The 14,600-nt window shown below is 48.0% G+C and overlaps 1 long non-coding RNA gene across 2 annotated transcripts in view; it reads right to left on the reverse strand.

Moving 5' to 3' along the window:
* Positions 1–14,600, reverse strand: part of LOC106993394 (uncharacterized) — a 56,339-nt gene that overhangs the window by 20,322 nt on the left and 21,417 nt on the right. The gene's annotated exons all lie outside the window — the stretch shown is intronic.

Raw genomic sequence — 14,600 nt, forward strand, 5'->3', positions numbered from 1 at the left:
GACCAACAAATGTGGGAAAAAAAGCTCAACATCGCTGATCATTAGAGAATGCAAATGAAAGGCCGGGTGCGGTGGCTCACGCTTGTAACCCTAGCACTTTGTGAGGCTGAGGCGGGCAGATCATCTGAGGTCAGGAGTTCGAGACCAGCCTGACCAACATGGAGAAACCCTGTCTCTACTAAAAATACAAAATTAGCTGGGCATGGTGCCAGGCGCCTGTAATCCCAGCTGTTTGGGAGGCTAAGACAGGAGAATCGCTAGAACCTGGGAGGCAGAGGTTGTGGTGAGCCGAGATCATGCCATTGCACTCCAGCCTGGGCAACAAAAGCGAAACTCCATCTCAAAAAAAAAAAAAAAAGAGAAATGCAAATGAAAACCACAATGAGATACCATCTCACGTCAGTCAGAATGCCGATTATTAAAAAGTCAAGAGATAACAGATAGGCCGGGCATGGTGGCTCACACCTGTAATCCCAGCACTTTGGGAGGCCAAGGTGGGCAGATCACTTGAGGTCAGGAGTTCGAGGCCAGCCTGGCCAACATGGTGAAACCCTGTCTCCACTAAAAATACAAAAATTAGCTGGGAATCATGGCGCACACCTGTAACCCCAGCTACTCAGGAGGCTGGGGCAGGTAAATTGCTTAAACCTGGGAGGCAGAGTTTGCAGTGAACCAAGATCACGCCACTGCACTCCAGCCTAGGTGACAGAGTGAGACTCTGTTTCAATAAAATGAAATTTAAAAAAAGAAACAACAGCTGCTGGCGAGGTTGTGAAGAAATAAGAAAGCTATTACACTGTTGGTGGGAATGTAAATTAGTTCAACCATTGTAGAAGACAGTGTGGCAATTCCTCAAAGATTTAGAACCAGAAATACCATTTGACCCAGCAATCCCATTACTGGGTATACACCCAAAGGAATATAAATCATTCTATTATAAAGATACAAACACATGTATGTCCATTGCAGCACTATTCACAATAGCAAAGACATGGAATCAACCCAAATGCCCATCAATGATAGACTGGATAAAGAAAATGTGGCAGCTGGGCATGGTGGCTCATGCCTTTAATCCCAGCACTTTGGGAGGCTGAGACAGGCAGATCACCTGAGGTCAGGAGTTCAAGACCAGCCTGGCCAACATGGTGAAACCCATCTCTACTAAAAATACAAAAATTAGCGGAGTGTGGTGGTGCGTGCCTATAATCCCAGCTACTCCGGAGGCTGACAGGCAGGGGAATTGCTTAAACCTGGGAGGTGGAGGTTGCAGTGAGCTGAGATCGCACCACTGCATTCATTCCAGCCTGGGCGACAGAGCAAGACTCCATCTCAAAAAAAAAAAAAAAAAGAAAAATGAAAGAAAGAAAATGTGGCACATATACACCATGGAATACTATGCAGCCATAAAAAGGAACAAGATCATGTCCTTTGCAGGGACATGGATGAAGCTGGAAGCCATTATCCTCAGCAAACTAATGCAGGAACAGAAAACCAAACACTGTATGTTCTCACTAGTAAGTGGGAGCTGAACAGTGAGAACACATGGACACACGGAGGGGAACAACACTCACAGGGGCCTGTTGGGGGCAGGCAGGGGAACAGAGAGCATTAGGGAGAAGAGCTAATGCATGCTGCGCTTAACACCTGGGTGATGGGTGGATAGGTGCAGCAAACCACCATGGCACACATATACCTGTGTAACAAACCCGCACATCCTGTACATGTACTCAGGAACTTAAATAAATAAAAGTAAAACATAAGGGCCATGCCTTAGCTCCTGGTTTTGTTTGTTTGTTTGTTTTTTGAGATGGAGTCTCACTCTGTCACCAGGCTAGAGTGCAGCTGGCGCAATCTTGGCTCACTTCAACCTCCGCCTCCTGGGTTCAAGCGATTCTCCTGCCTCAGCCTCCCGAGTAGCTGGGACTACAGGTGCCTGCCACCACGCCCAGTTAATTTTTGTATTTTTGGTAGAGATGGGGTTTCACCACATTGGCCAGGATGGTCTCAACATCTTGACCTCGTGATCTGCCTGCCTCAGCCTCTAAAGTGCTGGGATTATTTATAGGCATGAGCCACCGCACCCGGCCTCCTAGTTTTTAACATGAGCTCAGCTCAGACTGATTCTCTTAGTCTCAATTCTAGGTCCTGTGGCAAAGACACTTTGAGGAGCCCATCCTGGGATGAAAACCATGGCCAGGGAAGGGGCCACAGCAGAGAGGCAGAGCTGCTGAGACCACTTCTGCAACCACAAGGACGAGAGTGCACATCATTGGTGAGGGAGGGCTGGTGCCTGCCCCCATGTGCACACAGCAGCCCATAGCTGAGGAGTCACAGAGCTCTTACCTCAATCCTCCCTCATCAGTTCAGCCAGAACTGATCTCTCAGCCAAGTCTGTACCCTGGCTAGAATGTGATCTTCAGAATGTGATCCTGCTTTGTTCACTCCTATGACCCCAGCATCTAGAAAAATGCTTGGCACCATTGGTAGGCACTCAAATACTATACTTGGTACATCAAATAACAAATTAACTCCTCCATTCTATGTCTTCTTGGAAGGGATACAGGATGGCAGCTGGGGAGAGGAGAGCGCAGAAGAAAGATGAGAACAGGATCTTAGAAAACATCCCTGGGGCATATTTGTAGGCCCTGACTTACCCAGATCCTAGGGACAGGAATTATGGCTTAGGGAGCAGTAGGCAAGCCCTGATCATGGAGCTTGGCAGACCCATTTATTCCTTCAACAAGGATTTATGGAACACTTAACAGATGCCAAGTCCTGCTGGATTCTCAGCCTCGTAAGGCCTAGCTTTCATACCCTTCTGGCCTTGTGATTTCTGGCTAGCTTTTAGCCTCTCTGTCTCTCTGTTCATTCATTGGTAGATCACAGGGTCCTTGAGAAGATTAAATGACATAATATATAAAATACTTCCTTGTACATAGTAACTGTCCTGTAAATATTTTTGCTGCAAAACATGGTTGTTGGGTCTGTTGTTTTGTGGGGGGTGGGGAGATGGGGCTTAGGGTAAAATTGTAACTGTGTAATTTACCACTGTCTGGGGTTCCTCCAGGAGATGGAATTGATCTGTATAATCATCATTTCTCACGCAAGAATAGCCCTGCCTTCACCTGGCTGCTTATATATGAAGAAGTGCTCTTCTTTCCATAAGAGGACACAGCTTCTGGCGCAGCAGCAGGAAGCTGTAGATGCGGCATGGGTTACTCGGGGGATAATCGGGTTTGCACAGCACCACACACACCTTCCTACCCACATGGGGTGCCCGGGGTGCTGGTGTCGGCCTGGTCAGAGGGCAAGTGAAGCTAATGGCGGCCATGCAGTGAATTCACAGGGCTACCCTGTTCTACTTCTCTCCACCTCCTCCCTCCTGGCTTCTGGTCCCAGGTGTCTCAAGCACAGTTCAGCCTCTTTGAATCTCCACTCAGGGCCATCCCAGTCCCTCAGGTTCATTGTGGGTGTCCTTTCCCTGCTCCCCACTGTCCCTGGAGCTTACCCCTCCCATCCTACACTCTGATATGAGAGAGAAGGTCTCCTAGGCCTCCTTCCTCCAAGAGACCCCCTATGTCCCCCCCACTCTCCCCCAGTTTGACCTCCTAGGCAGACGGTTTGTGTTTGAGGGTCATCCCTCTCCTCCAGATGCCTCGTCATTCACCTTCAGCATTTAGGAACACAGCAGCAATCTAAACCAAATGGAGAAAGCAGGAGAAATTTTTAAAAGAAAGAAAGAAAAAGGGGAGGTGCAGTGGCTCACACCTGTAATCTCGGCACTTTGGGATGCCGAAGCGGGTGGATCGCTTGAGGTCAGGCATTTGAGACCAGCCTGGCCAATATGGCAAAACCCATCTCTACTAAAATACAAAAATTAGCCAGGCATGGTGGCAGGTACCTGTAATCCCAGCTACTGCAGAGGCTGAGGCAGGAGAATCGCTTGAACCCAGGAGGCGGAGGTTGCAGTGAGCCCTGGGATAGAGCCACTGCACTCCAGCCTGGGCGACAGAGCAAGACTCCATCTCAAAAAAAAAAAAAAAAATGGAAAGAAAAGAAAAAAAAAGAACAGATAATTTCAAAAGGACATTAAGCTCCATTCAGAGACACAATCTCCAATCAACAAAACGAAAGGCGAGCATTGCCCCACAGGGACTGGCGGAAAGGCAGCCTGCCGGTGAGAGCTTTCTGGAGCCGGCTTCTCACACTGGGGAGGGCGCCCTCCCAGCAACCAGCCCCACCCGACGGGATCAGGCAGGACCCCACCCCAGGCTATGGGGCTTTGGGCTTCCCTGCTGCGGAGTTTCCTCCTGACACAGCTTACAAAGGCTCCCTCACGGGAGTAACAGCAGGACTGTGCTTGGCTGACAGAATGTTTTGGCAGAAAACCGCTGTCTGAGTCAGCTCTGAGAAATAATTAACCCTCATGATGTTTCCTGGAGGACTGAAGAGGGTTGGGTGTGGAGGATACTGGCAGGGCCTGAAGAGCTGGGTCTCTGAGGGGGAGGGAGTGCCTGGGCCGTCGGGCCTGGGCCTCCAGCACCCTCACCTGAGTGCCAGGACCCCTCAGCTAGCTCTCACCTGCTCTCTGGGCCTCAACATTGTTCTGGGGGAGGGCAGAGAAAAGACTTTTACTTTTCTTTTCTCTTTTTTTTTTTTTTGAGACAGGGTCTTGCCGTCACCCAAGCTAGAGCGTAGTGGTGCAATCACGGCTCGCTGCAGCCTTGGCCTCCTGGGCTCAAGTGATCTTCCCATCTCAGCTTCCCAAGTAGCTGGGACTACAGACACACACACCACGTCAGCTAATTTTTGTACTTTTTGTAGAGACAGGGTCTCGCCATATTGCCCAGGCTGGTCTCGAACTCTTGGTCTCAAGTGATCTGCCTGCCTCAGCCTCCAAAAGTGCTGGGATTATAGGTGTGAGCCACCATGCCTAGCCTTTTATTTTTTATTTATTTTTTTAAGACAGTGTCTCTTATGTTGCCCAGACTGGAGTGCAGTAGCATGAACACAGCTCACCAACAGCCTCATCTCCCAGGCTCAAGCTATCCTCTTGCCTCAGCCTCCCAAAGTGCTGTGATTACAGTCATGAGCTGCCACACCCAGCTAGTTTTTTTTTTCTTTTTTCTGTAGAGACAAGTTCTTGCTATGTTGCCCAGACTGGTCTGCACTCCTGGGTTCAAGTGATCCATTCACCTCAGCGTCCCAAAGTGCTGGGATTACAGGCATGAGCCACCGCACCCTGCCTGACCCTTACTTTTCTAGACCCTCTTCCTGGAGGCCTGTTTCCAGTCAGGACCTTTCTGTAACATGTAACTCACGCAGATCACTATGCGGAGTTGCTCACTGTGTGGTGCTCAGTGTGGTACCAAGAGCTCAGAGAAGACACAAGTAAAACATAAGATCCAGACCAGGCCTCAGGGAACTCACCACCTGAGCAGAGAGGGGAGACATGGAAACCCATTCAGTTACATAGCCTCTGCTGGTCATGTGTTCATACATCCAGTGTGAAAGGAGAAAAGAGATTTTCTTGAGCCTAAGCAGATTACTTTACACATTTAAACTGGGGGCTCAGAGACTTGCTAAGGTAATAATGTTGCTTGTGATTCACTTGCTAAGGTAATAATGTTGCTTGTGATTCATATTGGTTCTTCTTTCTTTTTTTTTGAGATGGAGTTTCGCTCTTGTTGCCCAGGCTGGAGTACAATGGTGCGATCTCGGCTCACTGCAACCTCTGCCTCCCCAGTTCAAGCGATTCTCCTGTCTCAGACTCCTGAATAGCTGGGATTAAAGGCACCTGCCACCACCCCAGCTAATTTTATATTTTTAGTAGAGACGGGGTTTCTCCATGTTGGTCAGGCTGGTCTCGAACTCCTGACCTCAGGTGATCAGCCTGCCTCAGCCTCCCATAGTGCTGGGATTACAGGCATTAGCCACCGCGCCCAGCTGGTTCTTCCTTCTAAGAAGCCTCCAGAGCTCCCTGCCTGTGCCTTTCTGAGAGTCTGTCAAATGCCCCTCTTTCATTTCCCTCCATTCCAAGGCCAAGATTTCTCATCCTTATTTCACAATCGGGAAAGTCAAGACCCATGCCACAGGCTGGCCTGCCAGGCAACTGGCCTGAGGTTTACACACACTCAAAGGTGCAACTGAAGATTTGAAAATCCTCCCCGGCACATCCATCTTTATGCACTGAACGTATTCACTGAGTTTTTAATGGTTCAGAGCACTCTTGGAAGCAGCCAAGTCCAAAGAGAATTGGAGGCTGGCAGATACAGTGCTGGGGCTTACTCTGGATGGTATTGGTGGGACAGGATACTGTGGCATGCTAACTCAGCGGTCAGCAAACTCTTTCTGTAAGGGCCCAGATAGTAAATAGTCAGTATTTTAGGCTTTATGGGCCAAATACTGTCTCTGTCACATTTTCTTCTTTGTTTTTTGTTTTGTTTGTTTATTTGTCTGTTTTTGAGATAGAGTCTCACTCTGTCGCCCAAGCTGGAGTGCAGTGGCGCAATCTCAGCTCACTGCAACCTCCACCTCCCATGTTCACGCCATTGTCCTGCCTCAGCCTCCCTAATAGCTGGGACTATAGGCATGCGCCACCATGCGCAGCTAATTTTTTGTATTTTTAGTAGAGATGGTGTTTCACTTTGTTAGCCAGGATGGTCTCAATCTCCTGACCTTGCGATCCACCCGCCTCAGCCTCCCAAAGTGCTGGGATTACAGGCGTGAGCCACCGCACCCCGCATTTTTTGTTTGTTTGTTTTTTAACTATGGTATAGCTGGGCATGGTGGCTCGTGCCTGTAGTCCCATCTACTTGGGAGGCTAAGATGGGAGGGTTGTTTGAGCACAGGAATTTTAGGCTGCAGTGAGCAGTGATCACACCACTGTACTCTAGCCTGGTCAACAAAGTGAGACCCTGATTCTAAAAAAAACAAAAACCAAAAAAAGCTGGACTGGATGCAGTGGCTCACACCTGTAATCCCAGCACTTTGGGAGGCTGAGGTGGGCAGATCACAAGGCCAAGAAATCGAGACCATCCTGGCCGACACAGTGAAACCCTGTCTCTACTAAAAATACAAAAATTAGCTGGGCGTGGGGTCACATGCCTGTAGTCCCAGCTACTTGGGAGGCTGAGGCAGGAGAATCACTTGAACCAAGAGGTGGAGGTTTCAGTGAGCCGAGATTGCACCAACTGCACTCCAGCCTGGCGACAGAGCAAGACTCTGTCTCAAAAAAAAAACAAAACACGAGACCATACCATGGCTAGATTTGGCCTGTGAGCATAGTTAGCTGACCCATCTTCTAGATGAATAGATACAAGATCCAGATTTGGTAAAATGTAAACACTTTAATCCAGGACAAAGCAGTCCTCATGCACATCAGACAGTAGTATAATGCCTCCATTATACTCCTAGCTCTGCCACAGACTGGCTATACAATCCTAGACAAGTTACTTAACCTCTCCAGCCCTCAGTTAGCTTGTCAGTGAAACTGGATTGATAACTGAAGCTCCCTTATAGAGTTATTATGAAGATTGAGTGAGATAATGCACAGAAAGCTCTTGGTATGGTGTCAGGCACACGGGAAGATCACAGTGAATGTTAGCCTCTACACGTACCAGGAATGACACCGAGGAAGACACCATCAAGGTTGAAGCTGCTGGAACTCCAAGATGAGGCAACATTCAAATGTGTTTTCTCAGCCTGGAAAGCCTCTGAAAGCATGGGGGCTGTAAGATCAGATTGCACATTGCCTGGTCCCCTTGCCCTGGGGCTCCCAGGTGGGCAGCAGAAACCCCTGAGCAAACTGGTGTTAGCTCAACTGTTTGAACTCTGACAATTCAGCCCACTGCTCCCCCTACCTCTTCCATGCAGGGAGAGGCTGCCACCCACCAGATAGCGTTCCCACCAGGCAGGAGAAGTTGGGGTGGCCAGATGGTCAGGAGGGGCAGATGACAAGGGAAGCCACAAGAAAGAGAGCCTGTGGTTAGATGGCGGGGGGTTGATCAAGCCAGCCCCAGAGCAGGACAGTCACCTGCTGTCCACACACATACTCCTGAGGGAAGTTCTTCTTTGCCCCGATGGGTGTGACAGTTGGCAACATGGCTAGAAACAGACTGACAGCTATGCCCCCCCTGGCTCCTTGGCAGTCATTGGAGAAATTCAGGATAGAGATGAGGATTCTGATACTCTCCCCTCAACACTGGAAATGAAAGGAAGCCTCCCAGCCCCCAAGTCCTCCCCGGTCTGTCAGCAGCATTTATGGAAGGCCCACTGTGTGCAAAGCCTGTACGATCAGGAGGGAGTTAAATGGGAAATTGAGGACCAGGCTCCACATGCCCATGGAGGGCTCGTGTGGAGTCTAAACATGAGACTGGTTCCTGAACACTTGCCAGGTGAACAGGATGGAGCCTGAATGTCCTCAGTCAGCTCCACCACTGGCAGCAACTCCTTACAGGGTCACTAGGCCCTGACTGAAAGGGCACCAGCTGGCTGGGTAGTGGGTGGGTATACATTTGGTTTTAGAGAAAAACAACCACAGATCCGATTTCAAGGCTTTGAGTCTCACCAACCCCTCCTTCCAGTCTTTTCTCAATAGCGGCATTAACTGGGACCCCTAAGAAGGGAGGTGGGAAGCAGACACCCAGCAGGGCTCTGCAGGAATCTCCCTGAGCCCCACACCCAGCTCCTGCTGTCTGTGCAAGGGGCAATCATGACTTTCCTCTGTGGCAGGGAGGCAGTGGAATCTGTAGGAGGTTCCAGACCCAGCGACGACCAAGCCTGGGTGGTTCTGACACCAAGAACAAAACGCCTGCAAGATCCACACTGGGAACTCAACCAAGAAGAAAGAAAAGAACAAACAAGATCAATTTCTTCCCCACAGGAGCCAGAATTTTCCTAAGCCAAAGCTACGAATGTTCAGAGACATCTTTATCTCTTGCAGGGACTCTACCTCCTCTCCTGTCTCAACTCCTCCTGAAAAAAGAGATGAAGTCCCACTCCCATCAAAACCTCTGAAGTGTCAGCTTCAAATTCTTTATGAATTACTTCTCCCAGGCTGGGTTAGCTTCAAAACTGGGAATGGGTTAGGGCATCAGCACGGGAAGAACCTTTAAGAATGTCAGGCTTTTAGAGCCTCACAGCCACAAATCTCTCAAATGGTGCCCTCTCCAACCCTGGGCACTGGGTCCGATGAGCAGGGGATGGAGGCATGTTTGGACAGGGGCTTGCATCTGAGACCAGCCCCTGATACCAAACCAAATGTGTCCCTTGTATTTTTAACTGCAAGCTCCCACCACCCTGAGTGAGTTGTTCCCCAAGCAGTGGTGCCATTCAGTTGGCCTTTGCAGTCATGCTGACCCAGGGGCACTTGGTCTTCATCAGATTCTCAGTCTAAGCATCAATCCGCTGACAGAAGGACCTACCCCAGGCACTTCCAGCTCAGCAGAAAACACCCTGAGCTAATAAAGGAAGATATAATTTAGAGGTCATGCCCCAAAGCCAGCTATTTCTGACTGCAGATCCAGCTCCAACTAAAGCGAAGCTGAAAATTAACATTATTTTTGCATTTTAAACAACTTAGTAGTCTTTCAAAGGGTACCGATTGGTGAATAGCAATTTACAATGAAGTAATCAGTTGCAAGTTACCAATAATTGCTATCACTTCAAGTGTGGGTTTTTTCCCTCCTCATTTTCTTCCCCTTGTTCTGTCTCTGTTATTTTGTTGTTGTTTTGTTTTTTGTTTTTTTGAGACAGAGTCTCGCTTTGTCACCCAGGCTGGAGTGCAGTGGCATGATCTAGACTCACTGCAAGCTCCACCTCCCAGGTTCATGTCATTCTCCTGCCTCAGCCTCCTGAGTAGCTGGGACTACAGGCGCCCACCACCACGCCCGGCTAATTTTTTATATTTTTAGTAGAGATCGGGTTTCACCGTGGTCTTGATCTCCTGACCTCGTGATCCACCCGCCTCGGCCTCCCAAAGTGCTGGGATTATAGGCATGAGCCACTGCACCCAGCCCTGTCTCTGTTTTTAAACCAACAAATATTTATTGACCTTCTTTTAGACAAGGTGTGAGCTAGGAACCATGAGAGATAAAAAGATGCACCTGCCAAGTATTTGCATGTGATGTATTCATAGTCTGGCTAGGGTAGTAACATGGTACACATGGGGAAAATAACCAAACGTCAAAAGACTGATAGGTGATGAATGTCGACTCTGTAAAAGTGAAAGTTACATAGAATGTTCAGGGAGCTTGATTTTAAGTTGTCTGTGGGTTGTAAACTACTTCAATTTCCAGTAAGGTGTTTTCCTCTACCAGTGCTTCCCAAACAAAAAAGTCTATAAAATGATTTTTTTTTTTTTTTTTTTGAGACAGAGTTTCACTCTTGTAGCCCAGGCTGGAGTGCAATGGCATGATCTCAGCTCGCTGCAACCTCTGCCTCCTAGATTCAAGTGATTCTCCTGCCTCAGCCTCCCGAAGTAGCTGGGATTACAGGCGCCTGCCACCATACCCAGCTAATTTTTTTGTATTTTTAGTGGAGACAGGGTTTCACCATATTGGCCAGGCTGGTCTTGAACTCCTGACCTTGTGATCTGCCTGCCTCGGCCTCCCAAAGTGCTGGGATTACAGGCGTGAGCCACTGCACCTGGCTTTTATTTTTTTTAATTTTTTTTATTTTTGGAGACAGGGTCTTGCTCTGTTGCTCAGGTTGAAATGCAGTGGCATGATCTTGGCTCACTGCAACTTCCACTTCCTGGGTTCAAGTGATCCTCCAACCACAGCCTCTTGAGTAGCTGGCAATATAGGCGCACGCCACCATGCCCAGCTGATTTTTGTATTTTTTGTAGAGACAGGGTTTCACCATGTTGCCCAGGCTGGCCTTGACCTCCTGGGTTCAAGTGATCCTCCTGCCTCAGCCTTTCAAAGTGCTGGGATTACAGACATGAGACACTGCACTCATCTATAAAATGTTGATACGAGTTCTATGAAAAAAATGTTCTGGCCAGGTGAGATGGCTCATATCTGTATTTCCAGCACTTTGGGAGGCCAAAGCAGGAGAGTGGCTGGAGCACAGGAGTTGAATCCAGGAGATTAGCCTAGGCAACACAGTAAGACTCCCTCTACAAAAATGTAAAAAACTAGCCAGGTATGGTGGTGCACACATGTGGTCCCAGCTACTTGGGAGACTGAGATGAGATGATCACTTGAGCCCAGGAATTCGAGGTTTGCAGTGAGCCATGTTTGTGCCACTGCACTCCACTATACTCCAGTCAGAGTGAAAAAAAAAGCAGATTTCTTTTTGTTTTTTGAGACAGAGTCTCTCTCTGTCGCCCAGGCTGGATTGCAGTGGTGCGATCTCGGCTCACTGCAAGCTCCGCATTCTGGTTCACGCCATTCTCCTGCCTCAGCCTCCCAAGTAGCTGGGAGTACAGGCACCCGCCACCATGCCTGGCTAATTTTTTGTATTTTTAGTAGAGACGGTGTTTCACCACTTTAGCCAGGATGGTTTCGATCTCCTGACCTCGTGATGCACCTGCCTTGGCCTCCCGAAGTGCTGGGATTACAGGCGTGAGCCACCACACCCAGCCAAAAAAAAGCAGATTTCTTTATCACACAATGTTGCTGAGCCTCCAAGAGCCAAAGTGCATTGTGAATCTGCACAGGACTACGAATGTGTGCAGCAGATTCCAGATTAACAATGAAATAGCCCCTCCTCCATGCCCTTTTTCTCATAAGCAATACAAATTAGCATCTTTCTACAATTGTAGTCCCAGAGAGTCTAAATATTCTGCTTAGAAGGCAAAAACACAAGGGTGCTCACACCTCACTTTCTCCAACATTTTCCCCAAAAGTCCAGCCCATAGTGGATCTCTTTTTCTTAGGTTTTCAAAAGAACTTTGGTATCACCAATTTAGCACTCAACTCCCGTCTGTCTTCTGTTAGTTTATATAGTTCCATGTCACTCATACTACGCCAACTTGAGGCAGATCATACAACAAGTGCTCACTAATGACAAATTACATGATTATTAAATATGCTTTTTAAAATATTTGTTTATTTATTTATTTTGAGACAGAGTCGAGCTCTGTCACCCAGGCTGGAGTGCAGTGGCACAATTTTGGCTCACTGCAACCTCCACCTCCCAGGTTCAAGTGATTCTCCTGCCTCAGCCTCTCGAGTAGCTGAGATTACAGGCATGCACCACCACGCTCAGCTAATTTTGTATTTTTAGTAGAGACAAGGTTTCACCATGTTGGTCAGGCTGGTCTTGAACTCCTGACCTCAGGTGATCTGCCCTCCTCAGCCTCCCAAAGTGCTGGGATTACAGGCATGAGCCACCACATGGGGCCTAAATGTGGTTCTTATCTGCTTCTTATCATGGGTAAGAGCAGAGCCTGCACTCTGGAGGCCAGAGTGCAGATACTGGCTCTGGCTTATTAACTGCAACTTTGGGAAGTTACTTAACCTCTCTGTTTCATCATTTGTACCTTAGAATGTTGCTGTGAGCACTAAACTACAGTGCCCAGCACACAGTAACAGTTGAATAGATGTTAGCTGTTTTTATTGCTACTCCTATCAATAAATTTTTTTTTGCTACAACTGGTCACCAAGCAAAGAACAGAGCATGGCCAGTGTATGGAGAATCAGATTTCAAGGGCAGCCCATAACACGCTCACAAAACACAGGGATATTGTTTGTTTATCTCTTCTAAGATCTCAAGGCACTTAAAAGTCTCAACTTATCAATTTTCACAGGACTTTCCTGACATAGGTTGGAATCCATTATAATCACCCTAGGGAGGGGTTAATGACCTACTCAAGGTTACTTGCCAGGGTCAACCACTGGCTAGGAATAGAAATTGACTCTGCAGTCACCCCCTTTGTCTTAATAACTTCCTCCCTATGTGGTTTTGGCAAAGACAAAACACCCGAGAGTGATGCAGCAACTGGAGTGAAGGTCAAAGAACAGCATCTGGGTTTAGCACAGCCTTGATGAGGCCTTTTTTCCTTTCATCTTCCCACAAGCAGGCTTGTATATCCAGCAGCCTCCTGTCCCTCTCTAAGTACCTCAAAATAGTATTCCTTGACCTCCCTTCATCCAGGAGATGCCAAGGAGGGGAAAGCAGTTGCATCTGAGATGCCAAAGAAAGGTTCTCACACACAGACTCCTTGCCCTTGGACGTGTTTGCATCCTCACATCCTTCTCATCCTTACGTTCCTACTGCTGCAGTCATAGCAGCTCCTAGGCTCTGCCTTGGACAGAACCCACAGTTCCCTTGAAGGAACAAGTTCTCTGCAGCCGGGCCCCTGCCCCAACATCCAGGGACCATGTTGGTCACAGTCCTATTTACAGCTTCCAGAGCAGTCAAGTACAGAAAACCATGTAACAAAGCCACTGAGAAGACCCATCCTGGTGTGTGCACACATGTGTGTTTTCAATCACCCCTCTGCCTTCCCTCTCCAGTTACTCGGATCTCCTTGCTTTCATCATGAGAACAGTGAATTATTTATGGAGTAACATACTGCACTCAGGGTCTCCCATGATCATGCAGATTGTGACCGCCCTGGGGAATTTACTGCCTAAGTCATTCGGAGAGAATGGGCAAATGAGGCATAAGGTGACAAGTAAGGGACAGTGACAGAAATTGGGGTTCCCTGGCTCTGTGACTGGTTGGGAGAAGTGGTATGAGGAGGTGACAGATGACAATGGGAGAGTCTGGTCTTCCTAAATCCCTGGTGGTAGCGATATGGAAGCAGGTGGGAAGAATATAAGGAAAATATAAAAGAAACAATGAATTCCTGACCAAGCTGTCAGATAACCTCTGTTGTCAAAACACAGGCCTGGACTGACTACTGGGGAACCAAAACGTTCAGATCTCTGCTCATGGTGAGAAGCACGCATAGGTAGGTCAAGGCTAGCAGTCTATCCAAGGCTGAGACCCCAAGCACAGGGGTTCTATCCTTCATTACTCACTTATTACCTCCAGCATCACTGGCCACTTCCTTCTTCTTCTTCCTTTTTTTTTTTTTGAGATGGAGTCTTGCTCTGTCACCCAGGCTGGAGTGCAGTGTGGCAATTTCGGCTCACTGCAACCTCTGCCTTCTGGGTTCAAGAGATTCTCCCACCTCAGCCTCCCAACTAGCTAGGATTACAGGCACCCGCCATTATGCCTGGCGAATTTTTGTATTTTTACTAGAGACGGGGTTTTGCCATGTTGGTCAGACTGGTCTTTAATTCCTGACCTCAGGTGATCCGCCCAACTTGGCCTCCCAAAGTGCTGGAATTACAGGCGTGAGCCACTGCACCTGGCCCAGTTCCTTTTTTCATACAAACTTTTTGCTCAGTATTTCACTTGCAGGGCTTTCCGACTGCTCTTCATTGCTCTTTTTGTAGAGAATATCAAGAGGTATCTTTCCCTGGGTCTCTGCCTTCTAACGTCTTACAAAACACGGCAGAATACAGAAGAGATATACACAGTGCTGATTTTCTAAGGGAATGTGCTAGAATATTGTCCTGGAACTATGTTCTTATGCCACCCTAGAACAATGTTTCAAAATCTAATGTTCAACACTGATATTTAATATTCACATCAAATAA

This window comes from Macaca mulatta, chromosome 1, assembly GCF_049350105.2.
Source record: "Macaca mulatta isolate MMU2019108-1 chromosome 1, T2T-MMU8v2.0, whole genome shotgun sequence".
In the NCBI taxonomy this organism is placed as follows: Eukaryota; Metazoa; Chordata; class Mammalia; order Primates; family Cercopithecidae; genus Macaca; species Macaca mulatta.